At 50.5% G+C, this 27,888-nt stretch overlaps 1 protein-coding gene across 1 annotated transcript in view; it reads left to right on the top strand.

The window, feature by feature from the left end:
- LOC139047104 (ATP-binding cassette sub-family C member 2-like) overlaps positions 1-27,888 on the top strand; it is a 628,131-nt gene that overhangs the window by 536,811 nt on the left and 63,432 nt on the right. The gene's annotated exons all lie outside the window — the stretch shown is intronic.

Here is a 27,888-nt window from a genome sequence, read left to right as displayed (position 1 = left end):
GTGTATACGTAACGGACGAAGAAGACGACGGGCGCATTGGTTGGAGGAAGGCGAAATGAACAAAGAAATTCTGAAATTTTATTTTTCACTTTAAACTGGAATACCCATTCAAGTCCACCATAATGGGTAAGAGCCACATGCTCGATAAGAAACAACAGTGCGAGGAATAAAACCTGAGGTCGGACCGCGTCTATCTGCGTTACATGTCGTTTTTTAGCAGCGGTGGGAGCTCGTCTTCTGGTTCCCTCGCCGGTGCTCATGCAAGCTCGAGGAAGTTATTTGCGGTGACCCTGGTGAGGAAAAGCTGAACCATTCAGAATGCCAACCCGTCGCGATGACTTAGCGGCTGTGCTTTTGTGGGATTGAATCCCAACCATGGCGGCCGCATTTTGATGGGGGCGAAATGCAAAAAAATGCCCATGCATGGGGACACGTTAAAGATGTCAAAACTTATCCCGGAGTCCAGCACTACTGCGGGCCTCATATTCAAGTTGTGGTTTTAGGAAGTCAGAGCCTATTATTCACTAATTAAGTGGAGAATGCCAGTCTCTTGGTATCCGCCCCCGGTGTCCTACACATTGGGGGCACTCAAATTAGGGCTACTGTGGCTATGAATGAACTCGATCGTCTCAGCCCATGTGCTGGTGGCTGGCCGGCGTGGCAAGGTACAGGAATGCTTTGAATGTTTTCACCTTGAAACACAGTCCTACGTCTGCTAGTTGGCGACTGCACTCGCCCCCCATTTCGTCGATGGGCATTCGAAATATGTCTATCGCGCGTCGCAAGGACTCCGCCACCGAGGACAAGGATCTCTCCCAGAGCTGGTTTATGACGTCCGCTGAACAGTGCGGAAAGTGTATGCCGGTCGGGCCGAGGAGGCCATGAGGCTGTCACATCGCATGTTTTATTGCGGATGCCATTTAAAACCCGGAGGTTCAAAGATACATGCGCCTAAATCATCCAAAGAATCTTTTCGCTCAACTTGTGTCTTAAGTTGGAAAGCAGCGGAAGCCACAACTTTAGCGACGCTCGGAAATCGTACTGCTTCGTCATCGCCTCAGCTTACATCGTGTGTCCTCCCCAGTGGTATTTCAACAGCAGTAAGTCAACATTCGGGCACCTTGTGCCAAGTGTGCCACGAGAGCTGCGCCACATCTCTTTGTTTGTGGCAAGAAGGGGCACCTACGACACTTTGTACATTCATCTTGCCTTCTCCTCACCGCCTCCGCGGGTCTATTGGACAACTGCTGCCTCCATAGACGGGTTAAATGACCCCGTGGAGGCCATTGCTGATCCAGGCGCTGCGGTTAGCGTAACCGATGCCAACTTTCGTCAGCTTCCGACCTTAATGACAAGGTGCGGTATACGTCCATCTCTTCACGTCTGTCAACGGGCCACGGACGCATGAAGGTCTCATTTGCCCCTCCGCGTACATGGTTGACTAGTCCACCATGGTGCTATTTGTAGTGGTTTGGAAATTATGCCGGACAATAATTTTGAGCTGCGACTGCTGCGTAACTAAACATTTCTTTTCCCCGGCAAATTCAGCAACATTTGATCGCTTACCGTTCATAGTTAAAAGAAACAAAATGTGTTGGCATTGAGCACCCAACTGTGCTTAGTTTGCCCATTCCAGACCACCCCTTGTCATCGGCCATCTGCCTTGCTTCTCTCACTGTTTTAATGTCCATGGGCTGACAAATAATAGACAAGAACGGCACCGAGAGCGGCGCTGCTGCGCCGGCGTTGAGAGCGCCACATGCGGAGCAAAATTCTATTAGCGGTGGTACCCCTCTCCCATCTCTCGTTCGCGCCGCCTTGATTGCCTCCTGCACTGCGCGTGTTTGGGCACGTTTGGCGCCGCGCGCGGTGTGTGCGCGTGGACATTTCCTTCGAAGGGCAGTGTACAGTCTCTCTCAAATTTAGGGGAAAACTCGAAGCACAGCAGCTCGCGCAGGTGCTCGAGGGGCGGGATCTTGAACGGCGTCGTCTGCTACGGCGGCGCACGCTGGCCGCATTGTCGAGAAACGTTCTACTGTCAGGTGCAGGGCGCTGATCACATCGTTACTGCGTGAAAGGAGCCGGTATTCTTTGCTAAGCGTTGCGCGACGCCCACTGATACGCCTCGAATGTAAGTTCATCGCTGCATGGCAGTCATAGACTACGTACTGATTCCATACATTCTTGACGGCCCGTTTCTGCAAGGCGACTATATATTCTAACGCGATAGGACGCCGATCCACACTGCTCGTGCTGTGCAAGAACTGCTAGAAGAGCGCGCAGTCACTCTCTTGGAGCGGCCGCCTCAATCCCCGGGCGCCAACATCATTTAAAATGTCTGGGGCTCGTTGAAAGTATCGCTGGCACAACATCCCCTCTATCAGTCGCCCGAGGATCGGCTTCGATCCACCATCGTCAGTGACTGAGACGTGCAGCGAATGAACACATCCCTGATCAAGTCATTCTACACTTCACTGCTTTCCAGGATGAGCGCTGTCATCGCTGCCGCTGGGGACATGACGAGATACTAACTGATGTTCCGAGCGTGACGTGTCCAATTCCCCACCGGCGGGCAGGGTCTGTCTGGTGTAGCGAATGATTATCGAGAAAAATCACTTCCAGCTCATTGTCTGAACCTAAAACTTTCATTTAATCGTGTCCGTTTGTTTCACCGTGTTCGACTCCCATTGTTGAGCGCTTTGTTTTCCTTTCGAGTCAAACAAAGACTGAGCACGTTGCGCGCACATCTTGGTGCGTTTTGTCGCTGCTCATTACGGTAGCACACACAGTGAAGAAATATACATGCACACGCTCAGTACTCCGGCCCTTCGAAAGAACAAATGAACCATGTTGTCAAAAGAAGTTTGTGGAACTCCATTAGCGCCAATGAAGGATCAGAGTGTGGCGACGCACAACGTTTAGTAAAGAATATCAGCTCAGTTCCCGCAGTACCGATGAAATCGGTGCACTGCCCCTGACAGTATACCACGCTTCCCGAAAATGCGGCCAGCGCGCGCCGCCGTAGCAGACGCCGCAGATCACGACACCGCCCCTCAAGCGTGTGCGCCTGCTCGAGCTGCTGCTGCCGCACGACTCCATCGCTTGCCGCATCGCGATGCAATACGTTCCGAGTTTTCCCCTTAGTGTGAAACAAACTGCACACGCTATATTTGCCTTTAAGAAGATCGGTACGCTTGACGATTATTTTTATGGCTGCAATGCGGCGAAAGGGCAGCGTCTGCTTAACCATGTAAGGGACGCTGAGCAGGTAATTGGAAACGACATCGTATGTGCCGCCGGAAAAATCGTCTGCACATACGATGCGGCACATACATACGGCACCTACGAGCTAAAGTCATTTTTGCAGTTTCTCACATTATGTTTGCTACAAATCCGTGTTGTCTCTGATGGCGACAACGGACTTCTATCGACACTGTGCGGAAATAAACAAGATATATCGCTGCATAGCACAAGTACGACATGCGCACACAACTTTAACTAGTACGTCCCCTACAATATGGAATAGAGGCAGCAATGTAGACAGCTTGGTCATTTTTTAACAGTACTCAAGAGACGGAAGTTGAAAGTATTATTAATCATTCCTGCTTCAGCAATGCCGGCGCGACCAAGACGCGGGTGTGTATCGTCCAGTAACCCGATCGATCGGTGCGATGGTGAAGCGGGAATGAACTCCGGTCATGTTCAATGCATCGTGCACACATTAAATTTCTCGGCATGCGTGAACTCTGACCACCGCTAGCGCATGCGACAAAAGTTGTTTACTTACTTTGTTCGGCGCACTGCGGTAATCCACATCTGTCGTCTGCCTTTCTCGTACCATTTAGTGGGGAATCGGTAGAATTCCACTGGCGGCTGCAGCCCCTTCGTGTTCACGTTGCTGTTATGGCAGTTAACAACACAACAGTAATTACTAGTCTTCCGGCGAGGCGCCATCGCTAACAAAAGCCTTCTCGCGTGCAGCGCGCGCTCAGCCTGGCCTCCTCTGGTTCAGCGCGAGCGAAGGGAACCGGCGGAAGCAAACACCAGGGGGAGGGGAAACCGTGCCGCCAGGGGAGAAACGAGCGCTGGCGTCTCGGGCGAAACTTGGCGTGCGCTCGTCTATTGCAACGGTGGGAAGCTGTGTCTATGAGCGCTTCCGCCCCTCAATTCAAGCCATCCACGCCAGATCCTCTGGAGGTGTACCATGCATGCCGTCGCGTCATCATGACGGCTCCTTCCACGATGATGAACATGTTGAGACACGCCTAATTAGTGTCGCCCTTCGTGTACCAAGGGGTGCGGCAGCTTGGGTTCTTGTTTTCTCCCATGACGGACTGTGGTCGGGCGACCTGGAAGTTGTCGCACATTTGGCGTCGTCTCTTGGAAAGAAGTGCCTGGTGCGAAAATGTGTCGCCAAAGTTTTCGTGCTGAATCTGCCTATTAAGCCTGTAGATGTCACGTGGTAGCGACGGTTGAGGACACAGCAACAAAACTTTCAATTGTGAAACTAACTTTATTGGGCGAACCTGTGCCCAGAAAAAGCAGACTACGCTCAATACTCAGCGAAAGCGGCGAACACAGTCGGCGATTGTCGAAAATCTTATCAGCGGGTCAAGCGCGTCTGCTTTTAATACAGCAGTCGTCGAATGTTTCATAGTAATCACTGGGACCCGTGTGGCTTTCACAAAGTTCTACACTATTCGCGTCGCGCATACATGCAATCAGATCACACAAGGTTTGGTGACAGACATCGGATGGACCACTGGATAATATTCCAGAAACTGCCTAAGCATGGAGGCGCGTCCTGCACTGTGCAATACCATTTGTTAGGTGGTGCAACGTCGTCACCCGATACAGATAAACAAGTGCACGTGTCAATATATATATATATATATATATATATATATATATATATATATATATATATATATATTGTTACGTAGGAAGACACCGACGAAAAGCTATTTACCAGTATATTCACAAGGCAATACGCCGCAGTTGACCAAGAGGCAACAGCCCGCGCTAGCTTCCAATCGTCGTCTTCGTCTTCTTCCTGCTCGGCTCTTCGTCATTGGGAATACTACCCCGTAGCACTACCCCCGGCGGCAAAAGCGCCGTCCCGGAGCGACTAAAAGCTGGACTCTGAAGCAGTGTAGTAGCTCTTGAGCCTACTGACGTGCACGACATCACTAGACGCCAGAGTAGATGACGAGGTTGAGCTCACAGGAGCAATTTCATAAGTCACAGGCGTCACCTGGCGCAGCACGCGGTAGGGCCCTGTGTATCGCGAAAGGAGCTTTTCGGGAAGTCCAACCTGACGACAGGGCGACCACAGGAGCACGAGTGCACCAGGCGAAAACTGTACGTCACGGTGGCGGGCGTTGTACTGACGCTGCGGCGTGGTTTGCGAGTCCGTCAGTCGAGCACGGTCAAGCTGGCGTGCATGATCGGCGAGGGCGATGGCGTCGCGCGCATACTCGGTTGTTGAGGTCGCAGCAGGAGGAAGTACCGTGTCAAGGGGCAAGGTCGGTTCGCGACCGTAGAGTAGATAAAATAGAGAAAATCCGGCGGTGTCGTGCCGGGAAGAATTGTAAGCAAAGGTGACGTAAGGAAGGGCAACGCCCCAGTCGTGGTGGTCCTTCGAAACGTACTTGGACAGCATGTCGGTAAGAGTACGCTTTAAGCGCTCTGTCAGGCCTTTGGTTTGAGGATGGTATGAGGTAGTCAGCTTGTGTTGAATAGAGCAGGAACGCACAATGTCGGCGATAACTTTCGAGAGGAAGTTACGACCACGGTCAGTAAGCAGCTGTCGCGGGGCGCCATGCACTAAGATAATGTCACGCAAGAGAAAGTCCGCGACGTCAGTGGCGCAACTGGTAGGTAGAGCCCGCGTGATAGCGTATCGGGTGGCGTAATCAGTTGCGACGGCTACCCATTTGTTCTCAGAGGATGACGTGGGAAAGGGACCGAGGAGGTCTAATCCAGCACGAAAAAACGGTTCTACAGGAACGGTGATCGGCTGGAGATGACCGGAAGGTAGCACCTGAGGCGTTTTCCGACGCTGGCAGGGATCACAGGCAGCAACATAGCGTCGGACGGAGCGAGCAAGGCCAATAGAAGCGGCGGCGGACGCGGTCGTACGTGCGGGTTACGCCAAGATGTCCTGCAGTCGGTGCGTCATGCATCTGAAAGAGCACAGTCTGTCGTAGATGTTTTGGCACGACAAGAAGAAGATCAGGGCCATCAGGGAGGAAGCTCCTTTGGTACAGAATGCCGCCCTGGAGGATATATCGGCGAACGGATGCGTCGGTAGGTGTAGAGCGCAGACGCTCGATGAGTACTCGCAGCGATAGGTCTCAGTACTGCTCATCGGCGATGTTAGCGAAGGCAGGCACAGAGAAAATGCCGTCGGCGGTACTACTGTCGGCGTCGTCAGGTTCGTCTACCGGGTAGCGAGACAGGCAGTCAGCGTCCTTGTGTATTCGGCCAGATTTGTGGGTGACAGAGAACGAATATTCTTGGAGGCGTAAGGCCCAGCGACCAAGTCTTCCTGAAGGGTCTTTCAATGAGCATAACCAACAAAGCACGTGATGGTCTGTGATAACGGAAAAGGGTCGGCCATATAAGTATGGGCGGAACTTCGCAACCGCCCAAACTAGGGCCAGACACTCACGCTCAGTTATGGAATAGTTGCGCTCCGCGGGCGAGAGGAGCCTGCTGGCGTAAGCGATAACACGGTCGTGGCCACGCTGGCGTTGTGCGAGTACTGCGCCAATTCCGTGACCGCTGGCATCAGTACGGACTTCGGTAGGCGCAGAAGGAGCGAAATGGGCCAGAACGGGAGGCGTTGTGAGAAGGTCGATGAGAAGCGAGAATGCAGAGGCCTCGTTATCGCCCCACTGGAAAGGGGCGTCTTTTTTCAAAAGCTCGGTTAGTGGTCGTGCTATGGCCAGTGGCGTAGCAACAGGGGGGGGCGGGGGGCCGTGGGCCCTGGGTGCAAGGGGGCACTGGGAGGGGGGGGGGGTGTCATACGCCTGAAGACACCCCTTTGTCCACCAGCTTGAGTGGGCGCAAATGGCAAAGAATGCTCCGGTATCCAGTAGCCCGAGCTCATGTACCCGATGCGTTGCGCCGAAGAATTGTCGGCTGCAGCTCTATCAACACCCCATGAAATGATTGCACGAATGTGCGGGCTAAAAAATTTAATTCCCAAAATGGTCGCTAAACTATTCACTTTAGCGGAATGTTTCATGTGGGGTGTGCCGAGCAGGATTCGCTAAACATACAGCAAGGCGTTCAGGCTCTTGGGTCCCTCTTCCGTTCAGAACGCGCAGCGAAGACGAACAAAGACAGCAGTTAGAGGGCGTTCAACGAGCGCGCCCGGCGCTCTCGTTTCCGGCGAAGCGTTCGTTGGGAGCGATGTTGCACAAGTGCGACCGTCAAAAGTCGCGAATGGTATTGTGTGACCTCATGTCATAAGTACAGTGTCTGTGTCAGCTGCACAGAATTAAAAAAAAACGTGAATTTTGTAAGGATATTTCCGGATATTCTATGAAGTTATGTGTCTGTGATTACTAGGAACTCGGTAGCGTGAAAAATATGGCAGGTAAGTAATAACCATATCCTTAATAATCCCCTAATTAGTACTTACAGAGGAAGCGCTTCAATTCCAGAATTGAGAATTCAAAGTCATATTATTAACACAACAAAAACCTCTTAAACAAAATCGTTTTGGCTCCTACAACCTACAGTACTTTGGCACTGCGGGCGGCGCCCAGTATGGCAGTAGCGAAAGAAATATGAAATAGTGGACCAGTGAGGTTGATCCCTCAACCCTAGCTCTCCATTGCGAGTGCAGACCAACAGGTTTCGCTGGCACGGGCTTCATCGAGGTCCTTTTTTTTATGGTGACGCCAAGAATCGACGCGAAGCGTGCTCTATTCTGTTCCCAATCTTTTGGTGGTACCGCAGCTAGGATAATCACGTTTGTCCGCATAGAAGCAAATAAAAACAAGGCTTTATTGATCACAATAAAGAGAAGTCGTAATTGTCATGACATTGGCGCCCGCGCAGCAGGGAGGCAGGTGGCGTTTTCCGTTTCTCTTTTTTCTCTTAATTTTCGTTTTCGTTCAGGGCTGCCCAAAGCCAAAATACTGCGGGCCATAGTACCTACGATGATTTTTGTGAAGTTGTTGTTGGGCAAGATATGAATGTCGGCCTTCAATTTTGCAAATGCCATGTTGCCGCTAAAATTGTTAATTAAAACTTTATAATTTTTTTTTACTTGTGACGTGAGCCTTAATTGCCACGATGCCGCATTTGTATTGGTTGCCAAGCCTTACAGTCTGACAGAAGATGTGCACATGCGCTTATCACAAGTTATCAGTGCAGCACACTGTGTTATTTGGCGCCGAAAAAAACAGCGGGTATTGGCCTCGAGCTCCACCACTGGAAAAGCAGGCGCCACCGTCGGCGTGACGTGCTATTAGGGATCACGTGGACATAGCGGCTGCGTCGGCTGCTTCGGGAGCGCCGAAGCGAGCTGAAAAGGAAAGTTTAGGTTCCCTCGTACGCTGCGGTCCTCATTTATTGGCGGGATTATCCCCTTCGAGCGTTACCTTTACAACGATTGAAAGCACTAGAATAGGTAGTGGCTTCCTTTGAAGGTGCGCAACATGGTAGGCTACTGCTCGGTGCCGTAGTGCCGGACGTACGCAACGGAGCCCGGTGTTAGCCTTATTCATACGTAGCCGCAGGACAAGAAGCTGCGTGAAGCTTTGCTCGCGAAACATAAAACCGGCAAACAGTCATCGGCTACAACTCGGGTATGCAGCAAGCACAGACGCCGGGAAGATTTCTGCTTCGGCGCCGGGTCTGCAACGTTCGAAAAACGCGCACTGAGACGCTCGCCCGAGTCCGCTGCCTGACTAATGTCATGACGGTTTGGTCTATGAACTTGTCGATGCTATAGATACTGGCAAGTTCACTGGAGTGCATGGGGAGCGGTAAGAAGCACGCAAAAAATGCATGGCATATGGTAATGTTTGTGTTATGAAATAATGCACTGGATTACAAAAAATGAAGCAGCGGGAAATCGCACGCTGAGAACACCGATAAACATATAGTGCGACGCAACTCGATAAATAATATTGAAACGTCCAAGAATTTCGAAAAAAAAAGAAGATTGAATCGTCCCAACGTCCGGCACATCAGTCCCCGTAGGCGTCGAAGTCTCTACAATGAAATTATTTTTGAACAGCTCTGATAGCGCCCACGCTACATTGGTTGCTTGTATACTGTCAAACGCTCATATTCTGCAGCCTAAAGCTCATGGCACGGTGCGAAAACGCGCACGCGGCGAAAGCGAAACAGTGCGCGGACAAGCATGCAGACGCGCAGTTGGTCGCTGCGAAGCTGTGCTATCGCTGCATTGAGGCTTCATTCTATTACGCTCCATTTAGATATACAAACACTATAAGAACATATTTCACATAGTTTGGTCTCGGCGTTTGCTTACTTTTCATGAAAGAAGCCGGTTCGGGAGACTAAATCGCGGCGACCGCGCACAGTGGCGTTCTCTGTACGTATTCTGTAAAGAGATAGCGTCTCTAAACGATTCTGTGCTTTCAGTTTGCCCAAGATTATTATTTAGACAGTAAAAACTTCTCTCGTTTCGAAAGTACTTACAGAAATTTCCGCGAGAGCACCCGGGTGGTGTTTTCAGTGAGCGCTGACAGCAAAACCTATGGGGAGCGCGCCGCGTGACCCCTCATACTACGCCAGCGAGGCGCTTCCGATAGATGGCGACTCCGTAACTCCTCGCCGCCAATACCTGCTGCATTCGCGACCTCTGGGAAAGAAAGCGAAGGAGAGAGGGACCCGGGGAACGTGCGCGGTGTCCAAGGCGGCTGTACTGGGGCTGAAACCCGGAAATCGTCGATATCCTCGCCTTCCTCGACCACATCCGGGGGGGGGGGGGGTGACAGAAGACCTATGGGCCCCGGGTGCCAGACGACCTAGCTACACCACTGGCTATGGCTGCGAAATTTTTGACGAAACGGCGGAAGTACGAGCAAAGGCCGATGAAGCTGCGCTCATCCTTGACACACTTCGGAACAGGGAAGTGCGTAGCAGCATGGATCTAGCCTGGGTCCGGTTGCACTCCGTTCGCGTCAATGAGATGTCCAAGGACGGTAATCTGGCGACGGCCGAATTGGCACTTCGATGCGTTGAGTTGCAGACCGGCTCGCCGAAAAACGTCCAGGACTGCTGAGAGGCGCTCGAGGTGCGTAGCGAATGTTGGGGAGAATACTATAACGTCGTCCAAGTAGCACAGGCACGTGGACCATTTGAAACCGTGAAGAAGGGAGTCCATCATGCGTTCAAAAGTGGCAGGAGCGTTACATAGGCCGAACGGCATCACCTTGAATTGATAAAGACCGTCGGGTGTTACAAAGGCAGTCTTCTCGCGGTCGATATCGTCCACGGCAATCTGCCAATAGCCGGAGCGAAGGTCAATATAGGAGAAATAGCGAGCACCGTGGAGGCAGTCAAGGGCGTCATCAATCCGAGGGAGGGGATACACGTCCTTTTTGGTAACCCTGTTAAGGTGCCGATAATCCACGCAAAAGCGCCATGAGCCATCCTTCTTTTTTACCAGCACAACCGGTGACGCCCATGGACTACATGACGGTTCAATAATGTTCTTGGCAAGCATTTTGCGAACTTCTGTGTGAATCACTTGACGCTCAGCCGGTGATACTCGATACGGGCGGCGATGAATAAGAGGGGCATCTCCGGTATTAATGCGATGTTTAACAGCTGTTGTTTGGGCCAAAGGACGATCGTTAAAGTAAAAAATATCGTGGTAGGAAATCAGAACGCGGTAGAGCGCACGAGCGTGCTCGGACGGCATGTCGGCTGCAATCATTTTCTGTAAGTTGGCGATGGTACAAGTTGCCGACTGCGATGGTAGAGGAGGATCGGTTGAATTGTCGTCTACTGAAATCGATGGTACAGAGTGATCCTCGAATGAGCAAAGTTGAGCCAGAGACATCCCGCGTGGCAGCACTTGTGTCGTCAAGGCGAAATTGACCACTGGCAGGCAGATGCAATTCGCCGTAATAGATAAAATAGTATGAGGTAGTGTGATCCCGTGTGTAAGGAGGACGTCCTGCATAGGAGCCGCGATGTAGTGACCGTCGGGCACTGATGGGGATGACACGAAGTCAACGTAAGTCAGTGCCGAAGGTGGCAAGCGAACGAAGTCGATGGAACTGAGGCGAGGAAGGTGTTGTTCAGCGGGATCCAGAACAGGCAGGTCGAGGCGGAGAGAACTGGCGGAGCAATCGATGAGAGCAGAATGTGCGGAGAGGAAGTCGAGGCCGAGGATGATTTCGTGGGGACAGTGAGCGATGACTGTGAATAGCACGGTAGTGGAGCGATCGGCGAAGGAGACGCGGACGGCACACATACCAATTACGGGGGCTGTTCCGCCATCGGCGACACGGACAACAGGCGTCGTGGCGGGCGTGACTATTTTCCTCAGCCGGTTACGAAGATCCGCGCTCATTACCGACAAATGCGCCCCCGTGTCTATGAGAGCTGATACAGGAACACCATCGACTTGCACTTCAAGAAGGATCAGATGAGTGGGCAACGTCAGGAGAGGATTTGGCGGCGTAGGGAGCAATGCAGCGTCACCTCGAGGCGCTGCATCGTCTAGTTTTCCGGCTGGGAGCGGCGTACGAAGGGAGTCGGCGAATAGGAACGACGGGGCTGCGGAGAGCGAGATTGTCGTCGTTGGGGCGAAGGCGAACGAGAATAGGGGCGGTTCGCCGCAGGAGAATCGGTGGCGGCATTATCTGAGCGGGTAGCATAGGGACGAGAAAGGCCACCTGGGGGGCGAGAGTAGGCAGTATATGTAGACTGGTTCAGGGAACTCCAGCGACTGCGGCAGTGCCGAGAAATGTGCCCAATTCGATGGCAGTGAAAACAAATTGGCTTGTCGTCTGCAGTGCGCCATTCAGAGGGGTTGCGGAAACGTGGTGGGTAAGAAGGTGGGGGACGGGGTGGAATCGAAGATGCCGGGTGGGGATCAGGGCGATGGGCCGAGCAGATGGTGTGAATACCCATGTTGGCGAACTCCTGGCGGACAACTGCCTGGATCAGGGAAACAGTGACTGCAGGTGCATTGGAGGGGCTGGAGTCGAACGCAGCCGGATAGGCGGCCTCGATCTCACGCCGGACAATCCTGGTAACATCGCCAGTGTTGTTGGGACGAGGAGCGTCGGCACAGGAAGATGTCGCTGGGGTGTTGGGCAGACGGGCAAACTGTTGGTCGATACGTCGGCTTTTAGCGAATTCCAGGCGGCGGCACTCTTTTATAACTGCATTCACCGTCGCAACGTTGTTAAATACGAGCAAGTTGAAGGCGTCATCGGCAATGCCTTTGAGGATGTGGGAGACCTTGTCGGACTGAGTCATGTGTGCGTCAACTTTGCGGCATAGAGCCAAGACGTCCTGAATGTACGTGACGTAGGGCTCCGTTGACGTCTGCACACGACCGGAAAGCACCTTCTGCGCGGCAAGTTGGTGACCGTAGGGGTTGCCGAACAAGTCTCGAAGCTTTTGCTTAAGCGAATCCCAACTGGTCAGCTCATCTTCGTGCGTCCGATACCAAACTCGAGGTGTGCCACCGAGGTAAAAGACGACGTTGGCGAGCATGATAGTTGGGTCCCACCGGTTATTGCGGCTGACGTGTTCGTAAAGGCTGATCCAGTCCTCGACGTCTTCCCCATCTTTTGCCGAGAATACGCCAGGATCACGGGGAGCGGAGAGGGTGATGTAGGTCGTCGAAGTGGCAGCAGGTGTCGGAGCCGGTGGAGTCGGGTTGGCGTCGTCGGGAGCCATGAAGGTAGGCTCGACGTACCGTCCACTGCGAAGCTCCGTGACGAGGTACAGGGAACGTCCACCTCCACCAAATATGTTACGTAGGAAGACACCGACGAAAAGCTATTTACAAGTATATTTACAAGGCAATACGCCGCAGTTGACCAAGAGGCAACAGCCCGCGCTAGCTTCCAATCGTCGTCTTCGTCTTCTTCCTGCTCGGCTCTTCGTCATTGGGAATACTACCCCGTAGCAATATATATAGATAGATAGATAGATAGATATATATAGTGTTACAAGCACGGGGAAGAGGGGTTTATTTAGGCGTGCGAGAGCAAGAACGGCAGGCTACGAACAACAGGAATGACCGCTGCACAGTCTTCGTTCTCCTCTTCCGTTCTCTTCTTGATCCCCGCATCCCTTTTACGCGCTTGGACGTAACATACCTCTCCTCGCAGACAAAGCCCCCTGGGCGAGTCAACTAGCTTGTCGTGGCATGCATTATTTCAACCGTGCGACATGCGCGACTTGTGTCCTAGCGCAACGTCTACCAGTGTTCGTGAGGCGCGCGAGAGTATAGTTCACTTCGCTGACTTTGTCGATGACAACATACGGTCCATCGTAGTTTGCCAGCAGCTTTTGACACAAACCGCGCTTCCTTGTGGGAGTCCAAAGCCAAACTAGATCTCCAGGGTGATATGTAACAGGCCGATGTCGTGCGTCGTAGCGGGCTTTGGAGTTTTCTTGTGATGCCAAAGTCCGCAGACGCGCAAGTCTCCGAGCCTCTTCAGCGAGGCACAGCGTATCGGTTACCATAGGATTGTCGTGGTGGTAAAAAGGGAGGACAGTGTCGAGCGTATACCGGGGCGGCCGAGCATATTGAAGGAAGAAGGAGCTGTAGCCGGTAGTCTCGTGCTTGGCGGTGTTGTAGGCGTAAGTAATAAAGGGTAGAACTTCATCCCAATTCTTGTGATCGGACGCAACATACATGGAAAGCATATTGGTGATTGTTCGATTAGTGTGCTCAGTGAGGCCGTTCGTTTGCGGATGATACGGCGTCGAGTGCCTGAGCTGCGAGTTACATAAACGCACAAGCTCTTCCACGATATCCGCCGTAAATAGACGTCCCCGGTCGCTTATGATAACACCAGGTGATCCATGTCGCAGAACAATAGCGTGGAGTAAGAAAAGCGACACTTCGGTGGCAGTTGCTGATGGTATAGCCACCGTCTCGCAATAGCGTGTCAAATAGTCGGCGCAGACAATTATCCAGCGGTTCCCCTTAGATGACTTTGGAATAGGGCCTAACAGATCAATTCCAACTTGCCGAAAAGGTGAGCGGGAAGGCGGCACAGGTTGAAGGAGACCAGATGGGACAGTGGTTGGGCGTTTCAAACGTTGGCACTGCATGCAGCTGGCGACATACAATTCAACCGAATGTCGCATCCGGGGCCAGTAAAAGCGTTCTTGAATGCGATGAAGGGTGCGCACAGTGCCTAAGTGACCGCAGATAGGGTCATCCTGCATAGCCTGAAGGATTGCTGGCCTGAGACGCTCCGGCACCACTAGAAGGAAGCGTGCACCCGTGCTTGAGTAGTTCATTTTTTACAGGAGCCCGTCACGTACACAGTAGCTGCTTGCTGCACTTGAAAGGGCAGAAGAGTGGCTCCAATTTAGTGTCTGTCCGTTGTTCTGCTTTGAACGCATCGATATCTGGAAAAGCGGGTGTCGCAGAAGCGACGTCATAGAGAAAGAAATTTCAACAAGAGCGGACACTCCCATAGAGCCCAGCGGCCGAATTGACTGTAGCGCACCAAGCGGATGTTGTTGACTTCTTCCGGTTTAGGTTTTGGGCGCGCGCGTTTTGAACACCAGTTGGTACACGCCGCGTCGGCTCCGCTGCTCGGCACGGCATTCTTTTTTTTTTCTCCACTTCTGCTGAACCTCGCGTTGCCTTGGCGTGGAATCGTTTCATTATTAAGTAGAAATGATTGCGATTGACCTTTACAAGACTGCGCCGAATCTGTCAGCTGCAATTTCATAAAGAAAATGAAAGACGTCTTCTGAAATGATGAAATGTTTATTTTGCTCTATATAAATGCTCGTTCCGGGCTTCTTCTGCATTCATCCAAAGTTGTGGCACCAGGTAAGCAGCAGTCGTTGCCGTACGATGCTCCACCGGATTCAATCAGCTGAAAGAAAGTAAATTACAAGCATGTATCATTTCGGTATATTGACCTAACTGGAGTATTGCGTGTAGAGGCGAAACGTTCGTAAGTGGTGAATGAGCGGCATTACAGATAAATTCACTTTTAGGTACATTTCGCAGCAAAGACTCCTCCCAAACAATGCCATAAAATCAGAACATCCGATTTTCAGGCACCCCTCCTTTCCCGGGCATTATTTCCTGCACTTTAAGTGCACAAATACACGGATGACTGCGCGTTTCCAAAACAACTTGGCCTCAGTCGACGCGATGGTACGCCAAGTACACAAAGGTGGCTGCAACACAGGCTCAGTCACACCATGTTCACGCTCGCAGAATGCCTTGTAATCACACTCAAGTCAGACTCGTGGGTGCAAAGCCTGTTTTCAGTCGCTCAGAATACATAAATGTCATGTTCTTGAGCTCCTCCGTGTTATCTTTTACGCGTCCTGCCGGCGCATGCAGCACTCCCGTGTTATCACTCTCGGCAATCGCTCGTCGCGTTTTCGAGAAGCGTGAGTACCGAAATAAGGTATATGTTGTCGCAGGGCTATAAAATGCGTCGCAAACTTGTCCCACTAAAATTCAGTACACGCAAAACTAACTCGCTATGGCCAGCTTGCTTTTTTGCTAACAGCTTTACAACCCCAGGCGCGGCGAGCAAGCCTCAAGATATCCCAAAAAGTTACCAAATAAATTACAATACTTCTTCGGGTCAGATAATGCTTCACGAACTTCTACTAGTAAGATTCAGTACACGCGAAACTAACTGCGGCACACAGCCGAGCTGCTTTTCGCTAACTGCGTCAATAAGCCGGGCGCGGCAACCGTGCTTCTAAACTACCCCAAATATAACGACGTCAGTTACAATAATGTTGGGGGCCACAGAATGTGCGAAAACTTGTCTTAGGCGCTACGACGTAGTACACGCATGCACACGCGCAAATGCGTCACACGGCCAAGACGGTTTTCGCTTACTGCGTCAATAAGCCGGGCGCGGCAAGCGTGCCCAAAAACTACCGAAATAAGTTACAGTAATGTTGGGGCTTATAAAAAGCGTGGCAAACATCTCCCAGGACGAGGCATTAACTCAAATTAACTGCGCCAGGACGGCGGTGCTGTTTTTCGCTAACTGCGCCACTCGAACTAAGCCTAATTGTGATTAAAATGAGCCGCACACTGTCAAACACAATTTCTCACCTTGCCGTAGTCCAGTAGTGCAGTGGTGCCATGTCGAAACGCAGACGACACGCAAGAGAAGCATAGAGAAGGCCGAGAGCCCAATAAAATGGGCTATATCCAAAACAGACGGGTCGCCGAGCACGCGAGCTTCGCACGTACGACCGTCCACGTTCACTCCTGCGGCTTGTCTGGCGCATGACGTATGCACGCGCGTCTGGCTTGCCGCTAGCTTGTTGCTAGGCAACGCAACAAAAAGTTGCAAAGTATAAGTTTATTCACACGCAAAACTTTTTCACTTTTAGTGGGAAGGAATAAAAAAAATTAAACGTTGTCTGGAAGTTTATTTCACATTCTTTTTTTCTGATGCTCGCGTCAACTAACGGTTGTTGTTGAAACTAGGCGTGACGTGTTTCCTGTTGCCAGTTTTTGAAGAGTGTCCCCTCTTGTTGAATTTCTTTCTCTATGGCGACGTGATGATCAAAATCGTCTACGTCACAGTCCGTCGTGGCAAGCGGCATACGGGAAAGGCAGTCAGCGTCAGCATGTTTTCGGCCGCTCTTCTAGGAAACAGTGAAGTTATATTCCTGCAACCTCAAAGCCCAGCGCGCAAGGCGACCACAAGTGACGCGAAGGTTCACGAGCCAGCATAGATTGGAATGGTGGTCTGTGACGGCTTGGAACGGGCGTCCGTACAAATACGAGCAAAATCGCTGACCCGCAAAGATTACAGTGAGTCATTCGTGCTCTGTCACCATGTAATTGCGTTCAGGTTTGCTTTATGAGCGGCTTGCATAAGCAATCACGTGCTGACGGTCGTCCTAGCGTTGGACCAAGACGGCATCCAGACCAACGCCACTGGCATCTGTGCGGATTTCTGTCGGCGCAGTAGGATTGAAGTGGCGAAGGATAGGTCGGGAGGTTTACAGGAACTTCAGCTGACGAAATGCAGAATCGCAATCGCGTGTCCACTCAAACCGTGCGTCTTTATGTAGCAGATTTGTCAGAAGATAAGCGACGTCAGTAAAACAAGGAATAAATCTGCGAAAGTGAGAGCAAAGACCCAGAAAACTACGAAGTTGCTTCACTTACTGCGGTGCACTGAATGCCTCGACAGCTGCCGTCTTGAGGGGATCAGGCCGGATACCGTCTTTGTCAACAAGATGACCGAGCACAAGGGTTTGACGGTCACCAAAGTTACATTTCTTGGAGTTCAGAACCAGGCCAGCGTTTTATGCGAAGCATATTACTAGAGCTCAACCCAGCTCCTCAGGCGCGGCGGTGTCGCCTTCAATACCACGTGACACCGTGACGTCACGACAGAGGAGAAATGGGGCTCCAACTCGCGCCGTCGCTCGCGGCGTCGCGGTGGTATATAAGCAGCTGCGCTTGCCTCTGCTAGACACTCACGAGGTGAGATGCCTCCTGGAGACAGAGCTGCTCGTTGGAATGAGAAGCGAAGGTTGCGGCGTGCTACAGAGACTGATTTTCTAGGTGGCTTTGGCCATAGAGTTTCCTACAAAATTACTAGAGGAAACTCTGGCGCTGGTGTCTACGTGAGCTACAATGGGAGCGGTTGTCCCAGCATGGGAAGTACATGGATTTGCCTAAACTTCGTCCTTTTGGCTTCAAACAGCTTTGTGAATTCGTAAACTCGTCATTTTCAAGGGTTTATTGCGTAATAAATAAATAAATAAACATCATTAAAATTGCCCAACGGCAGGATTCGAACACAGGGACTCTAGTACAGAAGCCTGATATTGAAACCATTAATCCACGGATGCATGAATGAAACGCACTTATGAACTTATCGCGGGCATGCCAGTGCTTTGAGACGCTAGAGACGCTTGGCGCGTTTCGATTTGGGCACATAGACAAGCTCAATCGTTGCAATTAATAGCAATTGTACGCGTTCCTCGCGTATTCTGCACTTCAAAGAATATAGATTGCGCTGAAATATACGACAATAAGATTTATATAGCGTAATATACAAAGCCACAAGAACGTTTGAATCTATAAGCAGGAAGATCAGACAAATCCATGTACTTCCCATCATTCCCATGGTAGGACAACGACTGCAGCGCCAGAGTTCCCTCTAGTAATTTTGTTGGAAACTCTATGGCTTTGGCTCAACTCTTGCAAGATGGGCTGGGTGGGAATCGAACCAGGGTCTCCGGAGTGTGAGACGGAGACGCTACCACTGAGCCACGAGTATTTTTTTTTCTTTATTACCTTGATTTCAACACCAATCAAACGCGTACAAAGTAGGTCACTTGGTGCAGAAAAATAATATTACATCACTTCGAGAGACTACATATTTAAAAGGCACTCAAAGAGGATATCACAGACACCAAAGTGTCAAGCTCCTGAAACCACTCTGGGGGTTCAATCATGTGCTTGAGGGCATCACGCGTGTATAGACAAGAACGGCACCGAGAGCGGCGCTGCTGCGCCGGCGTTGAGAGCGCCGCATGCGGAGCAAAATTCTATTAGCCGGTGGTACCCCTCTCCCATCTCTCGTTCGCGCCGCCTTGGTTGCCTCCTGCACTGCGCGTGTTTGGGCACGTTTCGCGCCGCGCGCGGTGTGTGCGCGTGGACATTTCCTTCGAAAGGTGGTGTATAGTCTCTTTCACATTTAGGGGAAAACTCGAAGCGCAGCAGCTCGCGCAGATGCTCGAGGGGCGGGATCTTGAACGGCGTCGTCTGCTACGGCGGCGCACGCTGGCCGCATTGTCGAGAAACGTTCTACTGTCAGGTGCAGGGCGCTGATCACATCGTTACTGCGTGAAAGGAGCCGGTATTCTTTGCTAAGCGTTGCGCGACGCCCACTGATACGCCTCGAATGTAAGTTCATCGCTGCATGGCAGTCATAGACGACGTACTGATTCCATACATTCTTGACGGCCCGTTTCTGGAAGGCGACTATATATTCTAACGCGATAGGACGCCGATCCACACTGCTCGTGCTGTGCAAGAACTGCTAGAAGAGCGCGCAGTCACTCTCTTGGAGCGGCCGCCTCAATCCCCGGGCGCCAACATCATTTAAAATGTCTGGGGCTCGTTGAAAGTATCGCTGGCGCAACATCCCCTCTATCAGTCGCCCGAGGATAGGCTTCGATCCACCATCGTCAGTGACTGAGACGTGCAGCGAATGAACACATCCCTGATCAAGTCATTCTACACTTCACTGCCTTCCAGGATGAGCGCTGTCATCGCTGCCGCTGGGGACATGACGAGATACTAACTGAAGTTCCGAGCGTGACGTGTCCAATTCCCCACCGGCGGGCAGGGTCTGTCTGGTGTAGCGAATGATTATCGAGAAAAATCACTTCCAGCTCATTGTCTGAACCTAAAACGTTCATTTAATCGTGTCCGTTTGTTTCACCGTGTTCGACTCCCATTGTTGAGTGCTTTGTTTTCCTTTCGAGTCAAACAAAGACTGAGCACGTTGCGCGCACATCTTGGTGCGTTTTGTCGCTGCTCATTACGGTAGCACACACAGTGAAGAAATATACGTGCACACGCTCAGTACTCCGGCCCTTCGAAAGAACAAATGAACCATGTTGTCAAAAGAAGTTTGTGGAACTCCATTAGCGCCAATGAAGGATCAGAGTGTGGCGACGCACAACGTTTAGTAAAGAATATCAGCTCAGTTCCCGCAGTACCGATGAAATCGGTGCACTGCCCCTGACAGTACCACGCTTCCCGAAAATGCGGCCAGCGCGCGCCGCCGTAGCAGACGACGCAGATCACGACACCGCCCCTCAAGCGTGTGCGCCTGCTCGAACTGCTGCCGCCGCACGACTCCATTGCTTGCCCCATCGCGATGCAATACGTTCCGAGTTTTCCCCTTAGTGTGAAACAAACTGCACACGCTATATTTACCTTTAAGAAGATCGGTACGCTTAACGATTATTTTTATGGCTGCAATGCGGCGAAAGGGCAGCGTCTGCTTAACCATGTAAGGGACGCTGAGCAGGTAATTGGAAACGACATCGTATGTGCCGCCGGAAAAATCGTCAGCACATACGATGCGGCACATACATACGGCACCTACGAGCTACAGTCATTTTTGCAGTTTCTCACATTATGTTTGCTACAAATCCGTGTTGTCTCTGATGGCGACAACGGACTTCTATCGACACTGTGCGGAAATAAACAAGATATATCGCTGCATAGCACAAGTACGACATGCGCACACAACTTTAACTAGTACGTCCCCTACAATATGGAATAGAGGCAGCAATGTAGACAGCTTGGTCATTCTTTAACAGTACCCAAGAGACGGAAGTTGAAAGTATTATTAATCATTCCTGCTTCAGCAATGCCGGCGCGACCAAGACGCGGGTGTGTATCGTCCAGTAAGCCGATCGATCGGTGCGATGGTGAAGCGGGAATGAACTCCGGTCATGTTCAATGCATCATGCACATATTCGATTTCTCGGCACGCGTGAACTTCGGCCACTGCTAGCGCATACAACAGACGTGGTTTCCATTCTTAGACAGCGCACACACAAACGAAACACGAGAAAGAAGACAGGACAAGCACTCGTTGAACTTAAACTTTTTGTATGAATAAAAGGATTATGTACCGAGTAATTATTAATTTCACGTGGGTTAGATATAGAAACCGTCATACACTCAGGAGTGATCAATAAACGATCTCGCTTCGTTTGCCAGATCTTTACTTCGCTCGGCGCACCGCAGTAATCCATGTCTGTCTTCTGGTTCTTTCGTACCATTTTCTTGTGAATCGGTATAATTTCACTGGTGGCATCAACCTTTTCATGTTTACATTGCTGTCGTGACAGTTAACAACACAATAATAATTTCCGGTCATCCCAAGAGGCGCCGTCGCAAACAAGAGACGTTTCGCGCGCAGCGCGAACTGAACGCGGGCGCGACCGCGAAGGGAAGCGGCGACGGAAACCTACACCTTCTCGCGTGCAGCGCGCGCTCAGCCTGGCCTCCTCTGGCTCAGCGCGAGCGAAGGGAACCGGCGGAAGCAAACCCCCGGGGGATTGGAAACCGTGCCGCCAGGGGAGAAACGAGCGCTGGCGTCTCGGGCGAAACTTGGCGTGCGCTCGTCTATGTAAGACTTTCATTTAGGTGTTCCCTCGCAGACCTTTCATCTACGCGGGCATTCCTGACATCCAGACGTATTTTCCACACGCTGCTCATACACAAAAGCAACATCAAGTCAGCCGGCACTCCCCTGGTGTCTGCACACGGTAAGAACCGAATACCGAAAGGACTTAACGGCAGGTCTTTCTTCAGAGTCCGTTTGAGAACATCCCACAAGAAAACTGAGTCATGGCAATCCAAGAAGATGTGGTCAATACTTTCAGGTTTCTTACATATGATGCAGTTAACAGACCATGGAACAAAGAAGCCCTTGCTTTGCAGCCATGGCTTCACAAGGAGAGTGCCCGAATGCAATTGAAAAAAGAAGGTTTTCGCTGAAGATCTAACCGGCATTTTTCTAACGCGTTTCAGCACATTGCGTTCAGGTCCTAAGTTATACATCATACGGTAAACAGGATGCGGCAAGAAAACATCAACCGGATCACTATAAAGTTTCTTACGCGTCACTGAAGTCAAAAATTCATTCGAAAAATGCGCTTTCAATAAAGAAAAGGACATGACAACTTCCCTCAGAAAGCCTATTGGTGTTCGAGTGCGTTCATTTGTTGATGAGACAACCCACTCAGGCAAAGAAGAACTCAGTCTCACTTGAATAACAGTACGCAGAAATATATCACTTTGGTCCCTTAAGAAAAAAGAACCTACTAACAATCTGTTTCAAAAACAAATGTGTTAATCCTAGTCCTCCATTCTTCACCGAATGAAACAAGTTACACCGGCTAGTTCTCTCCCAAGTGGATCCCCATATATATACCGCAAACACTCTGTGAAGTTTCTGCACGGAAATCCTTGCCATGCATAACACTTGTAGTACATAATACACCTTTGTAACTAAAAACAAATTGCAAACACTAGCTTTTGAAAACATCGAAAAATTATGCCCACCCCACTTTTCTGTCTGATCTTTACCTCTTTTAACTTCTTCGATCCAATACGCAGCACTGTCACGATAATGTTGTAATGGCACCCCAAGATATTTTCCAGGGGTAACGCTCCAGTTCATATTGCAAAAATACTCGGGTACCTGTGTCCAGCTGCCGTTCCATAAACCTAGGCACTTAGTCCAGCTGACAACACTTCCAGTTGCGGCGCAAAAAGAAACAACCTCTTTCATAGTGTTATTCACGCTTTCTGTATCACGGCAAAAAATTGCCACGTCATCTGCATAAGCCAGAACTCTAGTCTCAATTCCTGCGTAGATAAACCCACGAATAGATTGCCTCTTAATTATTTTCAAACAGAAAGGCTCCAAATACAATGCAAATAAGAGAGGTGACAAACAGCATCCCTGTTTTACTGATGACTCCACTTTTATACTGGCGCCTAATTTCCTATTAATTACTAACTTTGCAGTGCAATCTTTGTACACCATTCTTACTCCATCTGTTATCACTGCACCGGCTTTAACATGTTCTAAGAGCAAAAATATGACATCATGGACGACTCTGTCAAAAGCCTTTTCAAGGTCAATTTGCATCATAGCGACTCTGTCCTCTCTTTCATCGCAGCATTCCAGTATGGTCCTTGCAGTATGTATATTCGAAAAGATCGATCTGCCTTTGATACCGCATGTCTGATGGGGGCCCACAAGTTCTTTTATAACGGTCTGCAATCGTCGCACCAGTACTTTAGTGTAAACCTTACAGTCCGTATTCGTCAAGCTTATTGGTCTGTAGGCTTTAACCGCCATAAGTCGTGCAGGATCTTTTGCTTTAGGAATTAAAATAACGTGCGATGTCCGAAAAGAAGGAGGTGCTTCCCTATTCTCGTACATCTCCCTTATCACGCGATGTAATGCTACAGCTATTTCACTTTTAAAGCTCTTATAGAAAGCCCCTCCCAGACCATCAGGCCCCGGTGATTTGCCGGGACTAAGTTCGTCTATCGCATCCTCAACTTCTGAAAGGCTTATTGGTCTGTCGAGCGCTTCACAGACCTCGTCTGATAATGTTGGCATTAATGGCAAGAAGTCAGTTCTATACCTTTCGATATCGCATGTCTTTTTCCCCATCAAACTTTCATAATAAGACTCAAAAGCGTGCTCAATCATTCCAACATCACTAGTGACCTCCCCTTGATAAGTTATTTCTGTTATTTCTTTGGAAACCGCGTGTTTCTTCTCGTCACTTATTGCTCGCTTGGTAGGCGTCTCCCCCATCCATAAACTCTCCGCCCTTGCCCTTAATACCGCACCCCTGTACTTTTCTTCATCCATGACTTCTAGTTCAGACTTAACTTCTTTGATTTCTTTCGAAAATAAGCCAGGCGAAGAGCTTTCTGCGCTGAGCATGTATTTTAGCCTAAGGTGTAATTCCTTCTCACGCTCTTTTTATTTGTGATGGACTACGCATGCTCTTTCAATCGCGGTTAATTTAACGTCTCTTTTGAAGAGTTTCCATTCTGCAATTAGGAACGCTGACGTAGTTATGCTGAGCAAATTTTCGAGCTTTTCTTGAACTGCCTTTTGAAAAACGTCGTCTTGCAAAAGCTTATCATTTAGCTTCCATAAGTCCCAGCTGAATTTCGATTGTTTTTCTTTCTTTCCTATGGTTGACATAACGAGGCAATGATCGCTGAAACTAACATGTAGCACTTGATAACTTGAAAATAACGGTACAAAGGTTAACGGAGCATAAATTCTGTCTAGCCTGCCATGACACTGACCTTGATAGTGCGTATACATGGTACGACTTTCACTTGACAACACATAACCAATGTCTTCGAGCTCTTGTTGCCTTACAATCGAACTTAAAAGCAACGCACTTTTATCACAAACACTAGTCAACTTAGATTTATCTTCTGGAAAGCAAACACAATTAAAATCACCCAGTAATATGACATGTTTTTCACAATTCAAGTACTGCTGAATATCACCAAAAAAGGCTTCCCGCTCCCGTGCTACGTTCGGAGCATAAACACATAAAGCCCACCAAGGCATCTCTGAGAAAGTAAAATCGCAGAGGACCATTCTACCATCCTCGGATGACGTGACGGCTTCAACCACTGCAATACTGCTACGTAAAAGAATAAGGCAGCCTCCAGACCTACCCGCCGCATGACATACACTTACGGTATATCTAGGGCGGAAAACGTTAGCCATTTGCTCCGTGCATTCATCAGTTGCAATTTTTGTTTGTTGAATGGCCAATAAGACAATATTATTTTCAATAAGAATACGGTTAACTTGGCATTGCCTACTACGCCCGCTAAGTCCACGCACGTTCAGCGTCGCGACACAAAGCCCAGTCGAAAAATTAGCTACCATTCACGGGGAGGAGAAAACAAAACCAATTACCACACATCGTCCGTCTCACATCTGCTACGATGACTCGACGGTCTAGAGAAGCGGACCATGGTTTTCTGGACTTCATAGCCCAATGACGACGGCCAATGCACATCCTGCCCACAAACCCCAGTCCCCAGACCCCAACAACATTTCTGACCCAGAAACGCCTCCGCTAACGCGAAGGCGTCTGGGTTGTAGAACGGCGTTTGGCTGGAACGCCGGGCTTGGGCTTGAACGCCGGTCGGCGTCCCGGGGCAGCTTTCGGAGGAGGCTCGTCATTCCCAGTCTCTTGATCCGTCTCCTCTAGCTCATCCGCCTCTTCATGAAGCCTCTTAGCAGGTGCAGTACTTGACGTTGGCATCACGGTGTCGTCAGTCTCTTGCTGTTCGCCGGTCGTCACTTCTGTTGATGTGCACGTTTCTTTGGCCTCTTTTACCTCGACCTCTGTTGAGTTAGTTGGTTCCACCGTGTCATCCCATGGGTCTTTCCAGCCGTCCGATGGCTTGTCTTCATTAACAGTCGTTGCCTTCTTCAGGGGCGTTAACACGGAAGACTGGGTCTCTTTCCCTTCACCTGCGGCTTCCACTGCGTCGACCACGTCCATCAAGTGATCTGTGACATCTTCCTTCAATGCCGGGCCTGTCACTGTGGCATAGGTTCGGACGCACTGGGTCTCGTCGTGGCCGAAACGACGACAAAGCCCACAGCGTGGTACACGGCACTCGCGTCGTATGTGCCCGATGCCACGGCATCGGAGGCAGAGGGGAGCTCTGCCAGGGACGTGCACGAGCGCAACATCTTCCGCCACTCGCAGCTGGTGAGGCAAGTCTTCAGCGGTGACGCCTGCCTTCAGCTTAATAGCGACAGTACGGGTGGTTGACCCTTTGTCAACGCATGCTTGCACCCGCCACCTGCCCCTGGTGATCTCAGTCACCTTTCCAAAAGGCGACAAGGCAGTGCGAACGTCGCCGTCAGGTACACTATGAAGGAGCCAGTAGAGCTTGATACGGACGCCTCTGTCTCACGGGTCGATGACCACACAGCGGTGGTCCTTGACATCAAACGCGGCTGCAGCAATAATCCTCTTTTTCCCTTCTTCGCCCTTGAAAGTCACCGCCCACAGATGGTTCATTTGATATGCACCCAGCGCAACCACTTCCGGCATGAGAGACAGCCGTGTAAGAGCGTCTCGAAAATGTTCCACTCTGTAAGGCCTCGCCTTAACGTCACCATGTAAAAAAACCGTATGCAGAACGGACGCACCTGTTGGCAGCGTTGGTAAAATCATTTGGTAGTCCTGACCTGGTTTTTCAGTTGACCTGATACCGCGGCCCAAAAGGGCCGCTGAAGCCGCTCGCGAAGAGCCCGACATTCCGCGTCCGCTCACCTCGGTGGCTGAAGAGGAAGTCACTGAGCCACGAGTACGATGCTTCAAAGCGGTACAAAAGCGCCTGTAGTGAATGTGGTGTTGCCTTAGAAACGAGCTGTTTCTAAGGCTCAGGCGTGCGTCGCTTGCCCAGGCGCACATTTCGTTACCGCGCCGAACGCTGCGTTGCTCGACGCTCACGGCGTCCAATGCGGGGCGCGTAGTCGCGGCGCCGTAGCCCATTGTCTTACACCCCTTGGCGGGTCGACGGGAACGCTGTCGCGTTCCACTCTTGAAGGCGAAGCAGAGTAATGCATGAGTTGTTTCTTCGTCTAGCCAAACTAAATATAGCCAAGCAACAGCAGTTCAACAGGCTAAACAGTGGTTCAACAACTAAAATAAAGGCTAGTATGCTTCGCATCCTGGGCTTAACCTTAGCTAAGCCACAGCCATTTTTATTTGATGCAGTCGAGGACAATAACCAGGCGCGTATTGTGCTCATTGAATGTGCGCCCAAATATAACAACGTCATCAAGATAGCACATACAGATGTTTCACTTTAACCCACGCAGAATGGTGTCCATGAACCTTACAAAGGTTGCTGGAGCGTTGCACAACCCAAATGGCATCACATTGAATTCGAATAATCCACCCGGGGTTATGAAGGTTTTTTTTTTCCTTGTATGCCAGGTGTATCGGGATTTGCCAATATCCTGAGCGCAGGTACCACTGAACAAAAATAAGAGGCCGAATGAAGGCAATCAAGTGCATCATCAATCCTGGGCAGGGGCTAGACATCCTTCTTAGTCACGGCGTTTATACTTCGATAATCGACGCAATATCTCCAATTACCGTCTTTCTTTCTGACAAATATGACCAGTGCTGCCCAAGGACTCGAGGACTCTTGTATTATTCCATTTTTCATCATGTCACTCATTTGTTCCCCGATTATCTTCCACTCGTTAGGCGACACGCGATAAGTTTTTTGCCTGATCGGGCGCGCAGATCCCGTATCGATATTATGGCGCGTTCGTCACTCGGGAATTCAGAACACTTTTTCCGGCTGCGCAAGGTCATACACTGACAGACGCTTAGAAAGCGTATCCACCAAGGCGTGGCGCTCCCTTGTGCTGAGTCACTTGTTTATCATAAACAGAAGCTTTTTGTCTGAGACGTGGCGAAGGTCAGCAGGTTCACACGGCGGGTCTGTTGGTACGGCTACGGACGAAGATGTGTATTCTGTAAAGTAGGCGAGTTTCAAGCCATCTGGAAGCAGGACGGGTTCCACCGAGCAGTTGACCATCCACAAGCCAGCACGCCCGTTGCCGATGGATACCACACTGAGGGACAAAAATGTTCTTCTTCATACAATTTAGATGCATTGGCTCTACGGAGGCATCGAAACTGTCTGGAACTTCACCGCGGCACACAACCGGCACGCGCACAGAGGTGAACGCAGGCACAACAGTATCTGCAGATACACAAAGTTCACCTTGACTGCAAGTCTCCTCTAAGAGCCCAGAGGAAACATGGCCATCGACGCAAACTTCCCCCGTGCGACAATCGACGGTCGCATCACACAGTCGCTAAATGTCGATGCCGAAAGTCACTTCGTGCGTCGATCGAGGAATAACTACAAACTCCGTCGCGAAAACTCCACCAACCAAGGATACGTCAGCAGTGTACACACAAACAGGGCGCAACGACTCGCCGCTCACATCACAAAACGTTGCAGCCTGGTCCCACCGAAATACAACTTTGCGCCCCAACCGACCTTTAAAACCGAGACTCATTACGGATACAGTTGCTCCGGTA

Source organism: Dermacentor albipictus, chromosome 6 (genome assembly GCF_038994185.2).
Source record: "Dermacentor albipictus isolate Rhodes 1998 colony chromosome 6, USDA_Dalb.pri_finalv2, whole genome shotgun sequence".
Lineage (NCBI taxonomy): Eukaryota > Metazoa > Arthropoda > Arachnida > Ixodida > Ixodidae > Dermacentor > Dermacentor albipictus.
The sequence above is the reverse complement of the archived record's forward strand: the minus strand, read 5'-3'. Positions and strand labels throughout refer to the sequence as shown.